This window comes from Populus alba, chromosome 14, assembly GCF_005239225.2.
Source record: "Populus alba chromosome 14, ASM523922v2, whole genome shotgun sequence".
In the NCBI taxonomy this organism is placed as follows: Eukaryota; Viridiplantae; Streptophyta; class Magnoliopsida; order Malpighiales; family Salicaceae; genus Populus; species Populus alba.
In genome coordinates this window covers 20,038,723-20,054,388 of record NC_133297.1, presented here as the reverse complement: position 1 = coordinate 20,054,388, position 15,666 = coordinate 20,038,723, and the positions used below count along the sequence as shown (strand labels likewise).

At 34.7% G+C, this 15,666-nt stretch overlaps 1 pseudogene; it reads right to left on the bottom strand.

Moving 5' to 3' along the window:
* Positions 1-2,331: 2,331 nt before the first annotated feature.
* Positions 2,332-13,682, bottom strand: LOC140954560 (uncharacterized; annotated as a pseudogene).
* Between the last annotated feature and the right edge of the window lie 1,984 nt (positions 13,683-15,666).

Sequence of the window (15,666 nt, the reverse complement as noted above, 5' to 3'; positions counted from 1 at the left end):
CATGTTATTTATTGTAATTTCATTCACCAAAAGAATTTTAAAATGTATAAGTGCAAATAGGAGGGAAAATCACACATCTGCTCCGCCTGTCTCGTGACCTCCCCTAACAGAAGATCCAATCCTGGTTGCTCCTCTTGAGTCACAAGAAATTTTTTGGTTATGATTCCTTCAAGCCGATATTATAGAGAATCCATATTCATTCATTACTCATATATTACTTTCAATGCATATTCATTTCCTCATAATAACAAACATACATATATCAGGTATATTTTCAAAGTTAGTATCTCAATGTGCAAGTGTTTTTATGACTCAATTATTTTATATTTTTACATATAATATTCACGTGAAAGTCTACTGTTACTGTCTAACTTTGAACTGTTACTGTCTAGACATTGAACTGTTACTGTCCAACGGTTGCTGTCCAACTGTTGTTTGAACTGTTACTATCCAATGGTTGATGTCCAACCATTGCTGTTTGAACTATTATTGTCCAATCGTTGTTGTTTGTACTGTTACTGTCTTAACACTCATAAGATTTTTAACTAAATCTAGAGTTTTAGAGCTCCATTTTAAGTGAGATTGATCTCGTTGGAAAGCTAAGACATGAGGCTTCAAGTTCTCTTGAGGTAGGAGAATCGAGTTCTGCCTCAAGATAGTCAAAGTTGCTCATCAACCCATTAATCCTACTACTCTACAAAATTAGTCACAACTCAGTCTCGGTTGGTAACCCATAATTGGAGTTCTACATCTCCAAATTGAGCAAGACCAGTTTTATTGGTTAGCTAACATCCAAATCTACAATTTCTATGAAGGAACCCGATCCTAATTCCCTCATCCTCCTACCTAAAATCTTATCGCATGTCAGGAGACAAGTCTGTCCAGATTCGTCTCCCTCTTCCCTTCACATAATACTTTCATAAACTACATACCACACATGAATTAACTTGATTTTAACAACAAGTACTTTTCCCCCAATTCATGTCTAAGAACCCTAATTCATTATCAAATTTGAAATGAATTTTTAAGATTATGTTTAGAACACCTTACCCGATACGAATTTAGATTTTGATCTTCAACCAGTTGAAGATTTTCAACTCCCTCCTTTCTTTTCTTCTTGTTCAATTTCTTGTTAATCCCTTGCTCGCAAGTGTTTGTCCCATCTATAAACCCTTAATCGTGGATGGGTTCTTGAAATTTTAGAGTTTCTCTCTTGATTTTTCAAGAATGGGTATAAAACTCCCTATTTTCTCTCCTTACGGTTTTTTGGTGAGGGGAGAGTATTTATACTCTGTAATTTCCTTTATTTGCATTTAGGCCCCATTTCCTCTAATTGTATTATTCACTTCAATTAAATCTAACCCTCAACATTATCGGGCTTATTATAATGTCTCGAATTATCTCACCCTTAAATTATATTAAAAAAATTCTGAATTCCTATCTTTTATTTAACCATAAACATGAATTTCTTCACTTTTATTTCTCATGTAGTTAGTTTTCAATTTATGCAACCTTTTTTTTTTTTTTCTAGGGTTTACAATGGTGAACCCCAACCAAAAGGATTGGAGCCTGCATTTAGAGGATGTACTTTGGGCATACAGCACATCATACAGTGCAATCTTGATTCTAAAAAGGTGAGAGAAGAATGAAAATTACAGCTGCATGAACTTGAAGAAATTTGATTGGAAGCATATGACAATGCAAGGCTATATAAAGAGCGAACCAAATATCTTCATAATAAGTTTCTACAGCGCAATAAATTTTTTGTTGGAATGTCTTTTTGTTATCTCTCGCATATCTTTTTGTTTATTTTTTGTGTGTCATACCAAAAATCACGCAACCTACTTCCATAGTAACAAATTAGAATTTAGAATATAAAATTATAAAACAAAAAATTATATTATTTTCTTTGTTATCTAGTTGACGCGTGATTCTCTCATACCCTCCTCACAACATTGTTGTCCGCACTATCCCACTCAAATTTATGTTGTGTATAAATAATTCATTTAAAATAAAAATAGTACAAGATATAAAATTATAAAAATAATTTATTAAAAATAAGCTGGAAATTAAAAGTTAACACCTACCTAAAATCATCGAAACCATGCATCGATATTAGATCTCCACTCAGGATGTCTAGAAACCTAACTCCATTAAAATAATGGAATTTCCATTGACGATTTAAACGCCGATGTTATTATTCGGGCAACCTTAATGTTTATGAACCTGAAATTAAATAAAATTAATAAAATATTCATTAGGTGCTCATAAATTATGTTATACTTAAAAAAAACTAAGACCTAAACAAACTGACATTGAAAGGCCATCCTTTCATTGTGCCTGGTACTTGCGAGTGAATTGACTTTGTTGTGAAGGCACACTGCCTCTACGCTGTGAAACCGTGCTAGAAGAGGCAACATCACAAGTTGGCGCAGGTGTCTCTTCGTGATCCGCACCCAAGGATAAGTCATCTTCACTGTTAGAAGAACTAGCTGCAATCGTACCTTTAAATAAAAAATAATCATAATTAAAGTAACAAAAGTAAAAAAATACAAAGATAAAGAAAGGAGAATCACACCTTTTAATATGTTGAAAACTACAATCAAAACAATAAAAATACAATGAGAAACATAAAGGATTTGTAGGAGGAGAAGAGAAGATGAACGAGAGGAGCCGAGAAAAAATGAATCGCGGAGGGGGGGTCGTTTTATACTGCAATTTTACCGACGGAAGATAGAATAATATTTTTATGGGTGGTGGCATTAAATTATGTCATTATTTTTTTGAATTTCGCACTAAAATTGTGGAAATCCCTTCAGATTTTTCAAAGTTCATTGACACAGCCATCGGTAAAAAGATGTCAGAGCACGGGCGTATTGGATTTGCCACGTATGTCGGTGATTCTATCGGTAACTGTGTCGACTGACCAGGCAGTCTGACAGTTGCCCGCATTGGAATGTGCACCATCCATCGGTGATTTTGTCAATACATGCTAGTTGATACATGGTGATCCCTTACCTGAGATCCTAACATACACTAAATGTATGTTGGCCAATACATGGTGATCCTTTACCTGAGATCCTAACATACATTAAATTATGTTAGTTAATACATGGTAATCCCCTTACCCAGAATCCTAACATACACTAAATGTATGTTAGTCAACGCCACATATCACACTACTCATATTTCCTATGTCGGTGATAATTTAATCGCTTGGTAATTTCACACAAGGATCATTCACTTTGAACACATATACATTCGAACTACTATCCAAAATAATAACATCATTACGCAAACTTTCATCATGTCACATAATATCCAACATTTGTTAATTTACATTTCACATTAATAAGATATCAAATCATGGAATTTAACTAGAAAGTATATGTGTGGTTCACCTACTTGCAATAGAAGCTCTACTCGTGCTCCCCTGTTGTTGCTGCTGCACCATGCCTATGGTCCCTCCTGGTAATCACATGCATATCTCATAAGTTATCCTCATTCAAGGATACATTTCATAGTAACCATATTAATAGCCAATACATGTCTTTCTTTTAATTATTCCTTTCTATATATTTTATGTTCACTCATTTCATCTATTAACATTGTCATTCTTTGTCCGACCATAGTTATCGTTATAAATTTCCATTTTGAATATGGCTCATTTCTTTTGGAAATGAAAATGCAATATCACATGTTCCTTGAGGTGAAAAGACCCAATTTTCACCCTTAATGCGTCTAGATTGTCGCTTTAGCAATTTTTCAAATATGTTAGTAGAGGTCTAGGACTTCATTTCAAGCAAGGCTGGTCTTTTTGGAAAGCTACAACATGGGGTTACAAGTCCCCTAAATGAAAGAGAACCCAATTCTACCCCCAAGACACTCAAAATTACTCGTTAATGAATCAGACCTACTGCTCTACAGGGTCTGTCATGACCCAATTTTGGTTGGTGACCCATAACTTAAGTTCTATACCTCCAAATTAAGCAAGACCAACTTTCTTGGTTAGTCAACATCCAAATGTACAATTCATATGAAGGAACCTGATCCTAATTACCTCATCCTTCTACTTGAATTCTCTCTGAAAGTCAGGAGATGAATCTGTCCAGATTTGTCAACCTTTCCATTTAAACACAACGTCCACAATTTAACTTTCCCTTTCTCTCTTATCTCTTCATATGGTCGGTCCTCCCTTACTTAATTACCCATATATTTTCTTTAATAAATGATCATAATTTCATGCCCCCAATCACACACAACACATGAATTTAATACATTTCCTGAAATCAAGTCTAAGAACCTTAATCCAAAATTCAATATTATGGCATTAATTTGTAATCAAATTTAAAACAATCTATAGGATCATGTTTAGAACTCCTTACCTGGTAAGAATCAAGGTCTCAATCTTCAACCAGTCGAAAATGTTTTACTCCCCCCTTTTCAAATGGTAGTCGACCCTCTATTCACTTACTTTGTTCAAATTTCCTTGTTAATATCTTGCCCACAAGTGTTTACTCTACCTATAAACCCTTAACTTTGGATGGCTTCTTGGAATTTTGGTGTTTTCTCTTGGTTTGGCAAGAATAAATTCAAAAACTCACTCCCTTTCTCTTGATAGGTGCTGTCGATTTTGATGAGCAAGGAAGAGGGGTATTTATACTCCATATTTATTTTATTTGCACTTAAACCCCATTTTTTTTAAGTGTATTATTCCCCCCCATATCTTTTCTTCTTATAATTAAGCCGTACCTCTTTTCATTTCTTATAATTCCACCGCTCAACTTCTTAGGTTAGTTCATTTGCTTTAACTTAATTCAACCCTCAATATTTCCAGGTTAATTTATAATGTCTCAAAATATTTCATTCGAAAATTTATATCCAAAAAATTTTGAATTCCTGTTTTTATTTTACATTTATTTAGTTTGCAATTTACATAAAGACTTATTCCCCGAGGTTTAGACATGTATTTATGAGTATTTTTTGTAAACCCTAAAACATAAATGCAAGAGATTTAGTAGATAGAGAAGAATCCATTGGTAAAAGACAAGAGCTCTAACTTGAAGTATGAAACACACATAGTGAATAAGGAGAAATTGGAACCTAACGTGGGAAAGACAAAAGAGTGAGGGGACTAAACTGAAAATGTATAAACAAATAGGGGACAAAAGCAAAAAGAAAAAGAAAAAAAAAGACCTATTAGCCCTAAAAAGAATAAAAGGGCTGGTGGCAAATAGAAAGGAGGGGAAACAGAAGAGACACTCTTCTCTTCACCACCTTATTATAAAGAACAAGAGGAGAAAATCACATGCAAGCAAACACATGAGAGAAAATAAGAGGTTTGAGTGAAGATTAAAGCTGATGCAACCATATTATTCGATAGTTTTACCCACATTAAACTAGTGTTTTGCATATGTTTTATATATAAAATACCTTGAAATTCTTTGTTTTATGTTTTGAAGGCACTTTTGGATGAAAGATGCAAAAATAAGTAAATTGGGGGTAATTGGCATATTTGACCTTCAGTTAATGTTTTGTGCAGAGCGTGAGCTCTAAAGGTCGAAATGAAGTGAGTCTAGTGGCATTAAAAAGCTAATATCCATACCTTTCTGTAAATCTAAGGCAAGACAATAAAATAAGGCACAACATGGAAATCGCAGCTTTCAAAGTCAAATCTTGCAATCTGCCAATGTTGACCTGTGGTCATTCCGACTTGAATATCTGGAGCTACAGAAGTCCAATTGATGCAAACTCAATTGTTTTGGATTCCTTACTCAAATACCAATAAACGCTCCACATTTCAGCCAAAAAAGATGTCATATGAGGGAGATATGAGTTTTCAAAGATGACAACTGAATTTTGCCAGCAAACAGGTTTCGTGAAGAAACGAGTCCAAATTACGTCCGAAGCATCTAAACCGATATCCAAGTTTTTATTTCAGCAATTTAGCTCCTCTAAGTCAAAGCTTGAAGATTTCATGCAAAGCTATTTTTTTTTTAGGAAAATAGTTATTGAACTACTTAAATGTAAATTGTCTACTTAAGGGAGGACTATTTTGTAAAATAGAGATAAGGGTTTCCTAGCATATAAAAAGAATAAGAGAAGAGAAGGGGGCCAGCCAGCCACCCAAGAGGAGAAAAACGCCCCCCTACTCTAAGAAACCCTAAATCATGCATTCTTTCATCTTTTTGATTAGTTGTTCAACAAACATGCAAGGCTAAACTCATTTTCTTGGTTGCAAGGACATGGAAACCTTCAGATTTCAAGAACTGCGAGATTATTCTTCCATTTATTTTCAGTTTGTATTATGAATGAGTATGTTTGTTTTCCTATGCATATTTCCTATGATTGTTTATCTTAATTTTCTAGAGCAGACTCTAAGTTATTATTGTGAACAATCTATTGCTAAGTTTGATATCAAAACCGGAGTTATGGTATATAAACTTGTGAAGCAACTAAGCTTGATAATTGTAGCGGAACTACATTATTAAACTTAGCGAGAACATTCAATCAAAGCAACATAAGCAGACAACCTAGTTGTTAAAATTAATGAATTTATCTAAATCTTAAGGCTACCATTGGATTAAATCATTAGTGTGGACATTGTGATTGTTTGTTGGTTAGGGTTAGTTATATGGCGGATCCGTTAATTAACCAATGTTAAGAAAAGATAAAAATTCAGAATATAAGCTGGAGTTTCGTTCAAGGATCAGTTCTGATTTCTATAGGTGGATGTGTGATTGCGACCAAGGTTTGTTCTCTTGATAATTTTCTGATTTTATTAAATTTTGTTTGATAGTTTTTTGTTTTCTTTTGCTTTAGCCTAAATAACGTCCACCCCCCCCCCCAAAATTGTATATCATCTAGCATAAAAATCTGACTTGAACCTTCCTCGTGGGATTGACCCCTTGCTTGCTCTATACTATCTTGTGTGTTGTGTTTGAAGCTAGGGTAATTAATTTGTGCGACCGCAACATCGCAACAAAAGCATCAAAAGCAAAACAAATTGAAGGAAAGGAAGGGAGGAGGCTAGTGGTGGTAGAGGAGGAGCACTATAAGATTTCACAGTTTTACCGACATACATATTCCATCAGTGTGTGATTCATAGTTCATCGGTAATAAAATTATCGACGAACATACCAACAGAAACAGTCTGTCGGCTTTTCTTTTGTCGGTAATACCTAATTCTGTCTCTAAAGTGGTTGGTAAAAAAAAACAATTGCCGATGGTTTTACAAATGAAAATTGCAAGCAAAAAAAAAAGTTTTCGCTTGAAATATACCGACAGACTATTACCGTCGGTAAGTGAATTCAATACCGACAAACTATTACCATCAGTAAACTTATCAGTGATTGTGAAATATGCACCAAGCTACTGTCAAATGCCAACAGATTGATTCTGTCAGTAAACTCATCGGCGATTATGAAATTTGCACCAAGCAATTGTGAAATGCCGACGGAGTGATTCCATTGATAAAACTCTCGGTGAGTATTTTTTATATTTTTTTATTGCATAATTTTAAATATTTTTTTAAAAAATTATTTACAATTCATAATATAAAATTATATAAATTAATAGTAAAAAACCAATTATGCAAATAATTTTTTTTATTAAACATCAAAAAATAAAGTTAAATACTATTCATTACAAACTGAATGTGTTTCAAAAAAAAAATATATTAAATTAACCATTAAAATTAAATAATATTCATTAGAAATTAACATAATGGTGGAGCTGGAGGAGGAGGAGGAGGAGGAGGCTGGTTTTATATGGCCAAAAAGGAGGAGGCGCACATGGATCACCACTCTGTGATGCCATGTTCATGACCATTTGGCGAAGGTGTTCATAATTCACCGAGAGTTTCTCGTATTTCTCAACGAGATGAGTCGTGTGTTGCTTCAAGGCCACGAACTCCTTAGATTGGGTGCTCGATACTGATTGGGAGCTCCCAATGGTTGAGACACTATGGGCCGCCCGCAAGTTCTCGGCCATAGTGTTGGAGATCCCGTAAACCTGATTTTTATCGGGTCCACCGGACGATCCAACCTCAATCCACAATTTTGAATCGAATTTCGGATGGGTCGAAGGATCATCCCCAAACCTCTCCCTCAGCCGGCTATTATAGGTCTCTTGAAAATGAAAAAAGTAATCATCATATTCAATAAAAATAATAACTTACAAAATCAAATGGTTGAACAAACATACCACAAAGTGTTGAGCACGATTGTCAACTAACTGTTAAGCCCGCTTTTGGTGGTCTTGACTTTGCACGTGCGTCTCAACAAACAGCTTTATCGAGCTCAGCTCATGTCCAAGAGACGTAGCCTATAATGAAAAAAATTAATTCACAACAAATTAATTTAACAATATATTTCATTTAAATTAATCTTACCACCCGTTTCGCATGTGCAGCAAACAGAATGGAGTCGCCAGTGTGCGTTGTCATCGAGCCAAGAATTGGCCGATTCCGGTTGCCAGCACCAGACTGTGAGCGTCGTGTGAACCACTTAGACATCACGTGCTCAAGATAGAGTGGCCATATATCTACCGGAATGTATATCGGTTTGAAATCCCTCTAAACCGCCATATCGTTCCAGCCTTAGAGACCATTATCTCTCATGGTTTTTTTTGCCTTTTTTGTGCTTCATACCAAAAATCACGCAACCTACTTCCATAGTAAGAAATTAAATTTTGAAACATAAATTTTTTTCTAAAAAAATGTTGTATTGTTTTTTATATTACCTAGTTGCCGCGTGATTTTCCTACACCCTCCTCACAATAGTGTCATGCTCACTGTCCCAAGCGAATTTGTCTTGTGGATAAATAATTAATTTTAAATAAAAATAATAATTTATTAATAATTATATTAATAATTTATTAGAAATAAGCTAGAAATTATAAATTAACACCAACCTCAAATCTATCAAACCATGCATTGATTTGATGCATCCATTCAGGATGTTTGAATATCTGACTCCATTGAAATAATGGAATCTCCATCGATGATTTAAACGCCGATGATATTACTCGAGCGGCCTCAATGTTTGTGAACCTGAAAATAAATGAAATAGTGATTAGTTCATAAATTATGTTATACTTTTTTTAAAAATAAAAAACTAAAACGTTAACAAACTTACATTAAAAGGTCGTCCTTTTACTATGCCTCTGCGCTGTGAACTAACGCTGGAAGAGGCAACATCAGTTGACGGTGTAGGTGGTGTAGGTGCCTCTTCTTGAGAGACACCTAAGGAAATATCATCCTCTCTCCTAGAAGAACTAGTTGCGACCATACGTGAGCGACGAGCTGTGGTTTTCGTTCTACGCATCTACACAATTTTATATAAATAAGTATATAATTAAATTCAAATGTTAAAAAAAATTCAACAGCACCTCCCTTATACTAGATACTACCCAAATCCACAAACCTGCAAATATTGACAATAGCCACAACTAATTGACCCAATCTATACTAATTATTCCAACATATTCAATTACTAATACTAAGGTAAATTCAACATTAACAATTACAATTCAACAAATTATTCAATAATTATGCCAATACAACAATACAATAAATTCAAAAACAATTCTAGACTAACAATTAAAATCAATGGAAATAATTAAACACAAATCATGCAATAATAGAGTAAAATTACTAATTATTCCAACATATTCAATTATTAATTCTAAGGTAAATTCAACATGAAAAATTACAATTCAACAAATTATTCAATAATTATGCCAATACAATAATAAAATATATTTAATAAATTAAAAAAAAAACACTATAGACTTTAGGAATGAAATATGCTTACCTTAATAATGTGTTGATTTCAAAACTTTATCTACATTATAAAAATACACCAAAACAAAAAACATAACAAAAATAAAAATAGCTAAAACAAAAAAAAACCCTTAAAGTAACATGAAATAGAGGAAACACATACCTTTTAATTGATGAAGATTCACAAGAAAACTTTCTAGAAATTATAGGTGAAAGCCTTGAAGAATTGAGAGGAAAAATATCGAAAGTGAAGGTGAAAAACGAAGGAGATGAAAAAATAAACTGAAGGGGCGGTTGCTAGGATTTATAGGGCAATTTTACCGATGGATTCATCGATGGAAAAAAATAATTATTATTTTAATTTATTCCATCAGTGAAGTGTCGAAAATCCATCAGTAATTTTTGAATTCCACACCAACATTTTTAATTACCCTCCATATTTTTCATGGTCCGTCGGTAATTTCATCGGCAACCTGACACGGTCAGAGATGCATTTAATGCACCACCCTTTGAAATTCGCTCGGTCCGTCGATAATTTTGTCTGTAATATTGATCCGCCGACACTTACCGACGGATTGCAAGTTGTCGGCAATGTCATCGGTGATTGTGGCATTTCAAGTAATTATTTTCGAACTCTCTGTGAAATACCAACGGAATATAATCCATCGGTATGGACATCGGTAATTGTCGTATTTCAAGTAATTATTTTTGAACTCTTTGTGAAATGCCAACGAACGTTATTTCATCGGTATTGACATTGGTAATTGTGGCATTTCAAGTAATTATTTTCGAACTCTCTGTGAAATACCAACGGAATATAATCCATCGGTATGAACATCGGTAATTGTGGTATTTCAAGTAATTATTTTTGAACTCTTTGTGAAATGCCAACGGACGTTATTTCATCGGTATTGACATTGGTAATTGTGGCATTTCAAGTAATTATTTTCGAACTCTCTGTGAAATGCCGACAAACATTATTATGTCGGTATGGACATTAGTAATTGTGGCATTATACAAGAAAGATTATATTTGTATTGCCTATTTACCTTCCTGCAAACACTTAAATGATAAATTGTCCATCACACATAACAATAACAATAGTGTTAGAATTTTCTTCTTCTTCATCATCAATTGAATAGTCATCACCTTCATCACAATCTTCAATATGGATATCATCATCTTCATTGACATTTGCTTGTCCACTAGAGCTCAAAACAACATTCAACCCCTCTACATCAACATCAACAAGACTATTATCGAAAACATGAAAATTTGAATTTTCTTCCAAGTTAATCAAAGGAGCACCTCGATATGGTTCAACTAACTCACTAACTTGAAAGACTTATCATCCTGAACAAGCTCGACACGACCCTTGGGTTTTGTTTTTAAAACGGACAACCAATCCACTCTTGATCGATCCTTTCTAAATGAAGGGGTGTATGTTTAATAAACTTGTTAACATTGCTTTGCGAAAACAAAGACATTATTTATGTTGCAGAGTCTAGCTTTTGAGTTAATTTCGACTAGACCATAGTGTGGATCAACTTTGATTCCTCTGTCAGTCATGTCATACCAATAGCAATTGAATAAAAACACTATATTCTGCTCGCTATGATATTGCAGTTTGACGACCTCTTCTAATCTACCATAGTAGTCAACTTCTAACTCACTACTAGTTGATCCCTTAACACAAACACCATTGTTGTATGTCTTTCTTTCATGCCTGTATTCTTTAGTATGGAAAATATATCCATTGACAAAATACCCGTTGTAGCACTTAACTTTTCTTTCAGGCCCTAGGCTTAATGAAGACAATGATTTAACCGCACTCCTTCCCATTTGATAAACCTTGTATGTAATGTAAATCAATAAACAGTAAATGAACGAGAATCTTGTAATGACATGCATACAGTAATTTTGAAAGTTAGAATGAGTTTGTGAAGTGCTTACAAGTGTTCTGAACCACGTGGTAAATTCTTTATCTTGTAATTGAAAAACCTGGGATTCGGTCAGCTGTGAGTTATTGGAGAGCAAATATTGTTGATGTTGCCTGCAAGTGATAATGAGTGTATGATATTACAATATATAATTAATAGTATATTACTGACAAAGTTTAATTAGTATTACACATATATAAACTTACTGAATAAAAGGTCTTAGCTCATCATAGTTAAATAGAACATAGTTGTGTGCTTGTTTGAACTTTATTTCCAACAAATATCTTCCTCTTATGGCATTTTTAGGTGTGGGTCGTCCATGATTGGAGAATATTGACAAGTTCCCACTAGAAGGCACTTTACCACCATCATCATACCGTGGAACGTGATTGATTCTCGTTCTCAGATGAGGTTCGAAATAGAACAAGATAAATGTTAAGACCTCTTCAACAATATAGGCCTCACATATCAAAGCCTCAACATACGCCTTGTTCTTAACCTTTTTCTTGAGATTCAACAAGTACCTGCATTTAATTAATCAAGTATTTTCAATTAAGAAAAACATAAAAAATACTTTTATATATGAATTACATTACAACTGTACCATCTAACCGTTCGAATGGTACATCCATTTATACTAGACTGGTCCTCTAGCTTTTGCCTCGAACGGTAGATGTATGGGGAGATGCTCCATTGAGTTAAAAAATAATGGAGGGAAATCATCTCAAGTTTGCATAGTGTCTCAACGATATTCGTTTGAAGCCTCTCAATGTGATCAACATTCAACTTGCTGGAGCATATATCTTTAAAGAAATGATTGATCTTCTTGAGTCCATCATGTATTCCCTTTGGCAACAAATCATGAAAAGCTAATAGGATGATTGTTTGCATAAACACGTGGCAGTCATGACTCTTCATTCCATACAATTTATAGCCCTCTATATTAACCAACCTTGATATGTTCGAGGTATGTCCATCAGGAAAACGTAGACTCTTAAGCCATTTGTAAACTAGTAGTTGTGCGCTTTTCTCTAACACAAAGCTTGCTCTTGGTTTTGCCACCCGTGACTCATCATAAACCAACTCCATATTTTTACAGTTACAGTATAAAGCTATATCCAATCTAGCCTTGATATTGTCCTTTGTCTTCCCCTTCACATCCATGACGATGTTGAAAATGTTTTCAAACACATTCTTTTCAATGTGCATGACGTCAAGCTTATGGCGGAGCAAATTGGTCTTTCAATAAGGAAGCTCCCAAAAGATACTTTGCTTTACCCAATTATGGGTCAAACCAAAACTAGGAAACTTTTTCTTACCTAATTGAAGGCCAAACACAATGTCACCGTATTCTGATACAACATCATGCAATTCTTCACCAGAAAGACACAGGGATGCAACATCATTTTCAACTTTGCCAACAAAGAAATCTTTTATGTTCTTTCTATACCTATGATTAAGTGGCAAGAAGCAATGGTGATAGAAAAAAAAAAAAAGCTTTACCTATGTTTGCTAGCGTGAATGCCTTGTTGTTTTCCATGTGTGCTCCAACCAGAAAGCATTTCATAAGCTGGAAAATCATTGATAGTCCACATCAAAGCCGCCCTCATAAGGAAATTTTGTTTCCTCGATATATCATAAGGCAGAGCTCCGGAGGACCACAACTACACCAACTCATCAATCAATGGTCGAAGATAAAAATCTATATTCTGGCCTGGGCTGCTTGAACCGGGTATGATAGTAGATAAAAACATGAACTTCGACCTCATACACATTCCTGGTGGCAAGTTATAAACTATGAGTATGACCGGCCAACAAGAATAAGGAGCAGGAAATGACCCAAATGGGTTGAATCCGTTTGTACACAACCCAAGACACACATTCCTTAATTCAGCTGAAAAGCGAGGATGCACACTGTTAAAGAGTTTCCACACTTTTCCGTCAGAAGGATGCATCATCACTCAATCAACCGCATCATGTGATTGGTGCCATGTCATATGCTCAGCAGTCCTTGGTGACATGAATAACATCTGTAGTCTAGGTGTGATTGGGAAGTATCTAAGTTTTTTATATGCCACTCACTACCAGAAATTCGCTAAATACCAACGGAATCCCCGACAGAATATTTATGTCGGTATTTTTCGGTTGAAATTACCGACGGAATATTTCCGTTCGTAATTCGGTCTGTAATTACCGATGGTTATATTTCGTTGGTAATTACCGACCGAATTACGGACGAAAAGTTCAGAATTAATGAAAAAAAGGCGGGTACCTGATGCGGAGGTTTTGGCAGGTGATTTTTTCGACAGAATCACCAACGGATTCAAAACTGGGGACCCGTACGTGTGATCGGACCGGTTCACCGTCAAAAATACCGACGGAATCACCCACAGATTTGAAATGCCAGATCCGTACCGGTGACGTGATCGGTGAACCGTCAAAAATACCGACGGAATCACCGAGGGATTTGAAAAGCAGGTCCGTGTGGTGACATGTTGATTTCCCGTCATAATTAGCAATGGAGTCACCGACATATTCACCGACGGAGTTATTCCGTCGGTGAGGCTGTCGAAAAAAGTGAATATATGGCCGCTCTTTTGACACTCTTCTCCCCCATTTCTCCTTCTTCTTCCTAATCCTAAGTCTCTCCATCTGTAAATAACCAGCCCCCCCTCGCCCCCAAACAAAAATCTTCCTCATCTCAGTAGTTGTATTTCTTGAAGTTTTGTGGTCACAGCATCCATGTTTTGATTTACCGATGGATTTTATCAATTTTTGTAAGTAATTCTATCGTTTTAAATTTTAACATTTAAATGTCAATTTTATTGTTTTTTTAGTATATGTATTTTTGTTAGTAGATGTACATGTTTAATTGTTATTTCTCAAACAAACTTGTAGTATATGAATGTATAATTTTATACCTGTTATGGTTTGTTTTAGATTTTGTAAGATTGTATTTGTTTGTAAATTGTTAAAACTTTGTGGAATTACCGAATTACATGTTATGTTTTGAAATAATTAATAGCTTGCTTAATGGGTCCTTTTTAAGTTTTATCAATGGTATTGCAGAGTAGTAATTTCTGTTAATTTATATATATATATATATATATATATATATATATTAATTTGTATGGACGTTGATAAATGATAATGAATATTTAATATTTATGAGAAGTTGTGATTGGTTTGTTGGATAATCTCGAGGTAAAGTAATATTTTTACAAGTTTATTTACCTAACTTAGTTAATTAATATATACATATTGTCATCATAATTTTATAGAGGTTTGATAGAAGTCATGGATGATCGTTCATGGATGTATCTAGATTCACCCCAAGGATTATGGAGGATGGATTATTGTAACAGGGTTCAGGGTTTTATTAATTTCGCAACATCTATTCCCAGAAATTTTACTGGAGACGGTATTAGGTGTCCATACAGGAAGTGTCAAAATAAAAAGTATCTGCATCCAGATGTTGTAATGTTGCATCTTCTACACAAAGGGTTTGTGGAGGATTACGAGTGTTGGTATGCACATGAGAGGTATTTGTTAGTAATAGGAGAATGGGAGAAACGGTGGTTAGGTCAACGTCTAGTAATAGCAACGTGCATGAAGCGGCAAATGACAACACTAATCCTTTCAGAAACATGGTTATGGATGCAATGAGAATGAATCAAGGTAATGTCAATCAATGTCCAATCGTAGAAGAAGAACCTAATGCAGAGGCAGCTAGGTTTTTTGATTTGTTGAAAGATTCTGACGAACCATTATGGGATGGCTGCACAAACCATAGTAAATTATCGGTCGTGGCACAGGTGTTCACCATCAAGTCAGATCACGGGTTGAGTGAGGCCGGGTATGACAAAATTATTGATTGTGCAAGAAGCATTTTACCTAAAGGGAACAGGCTCAAAGAGAACTTCATGTTGCGAAGTCCATGAT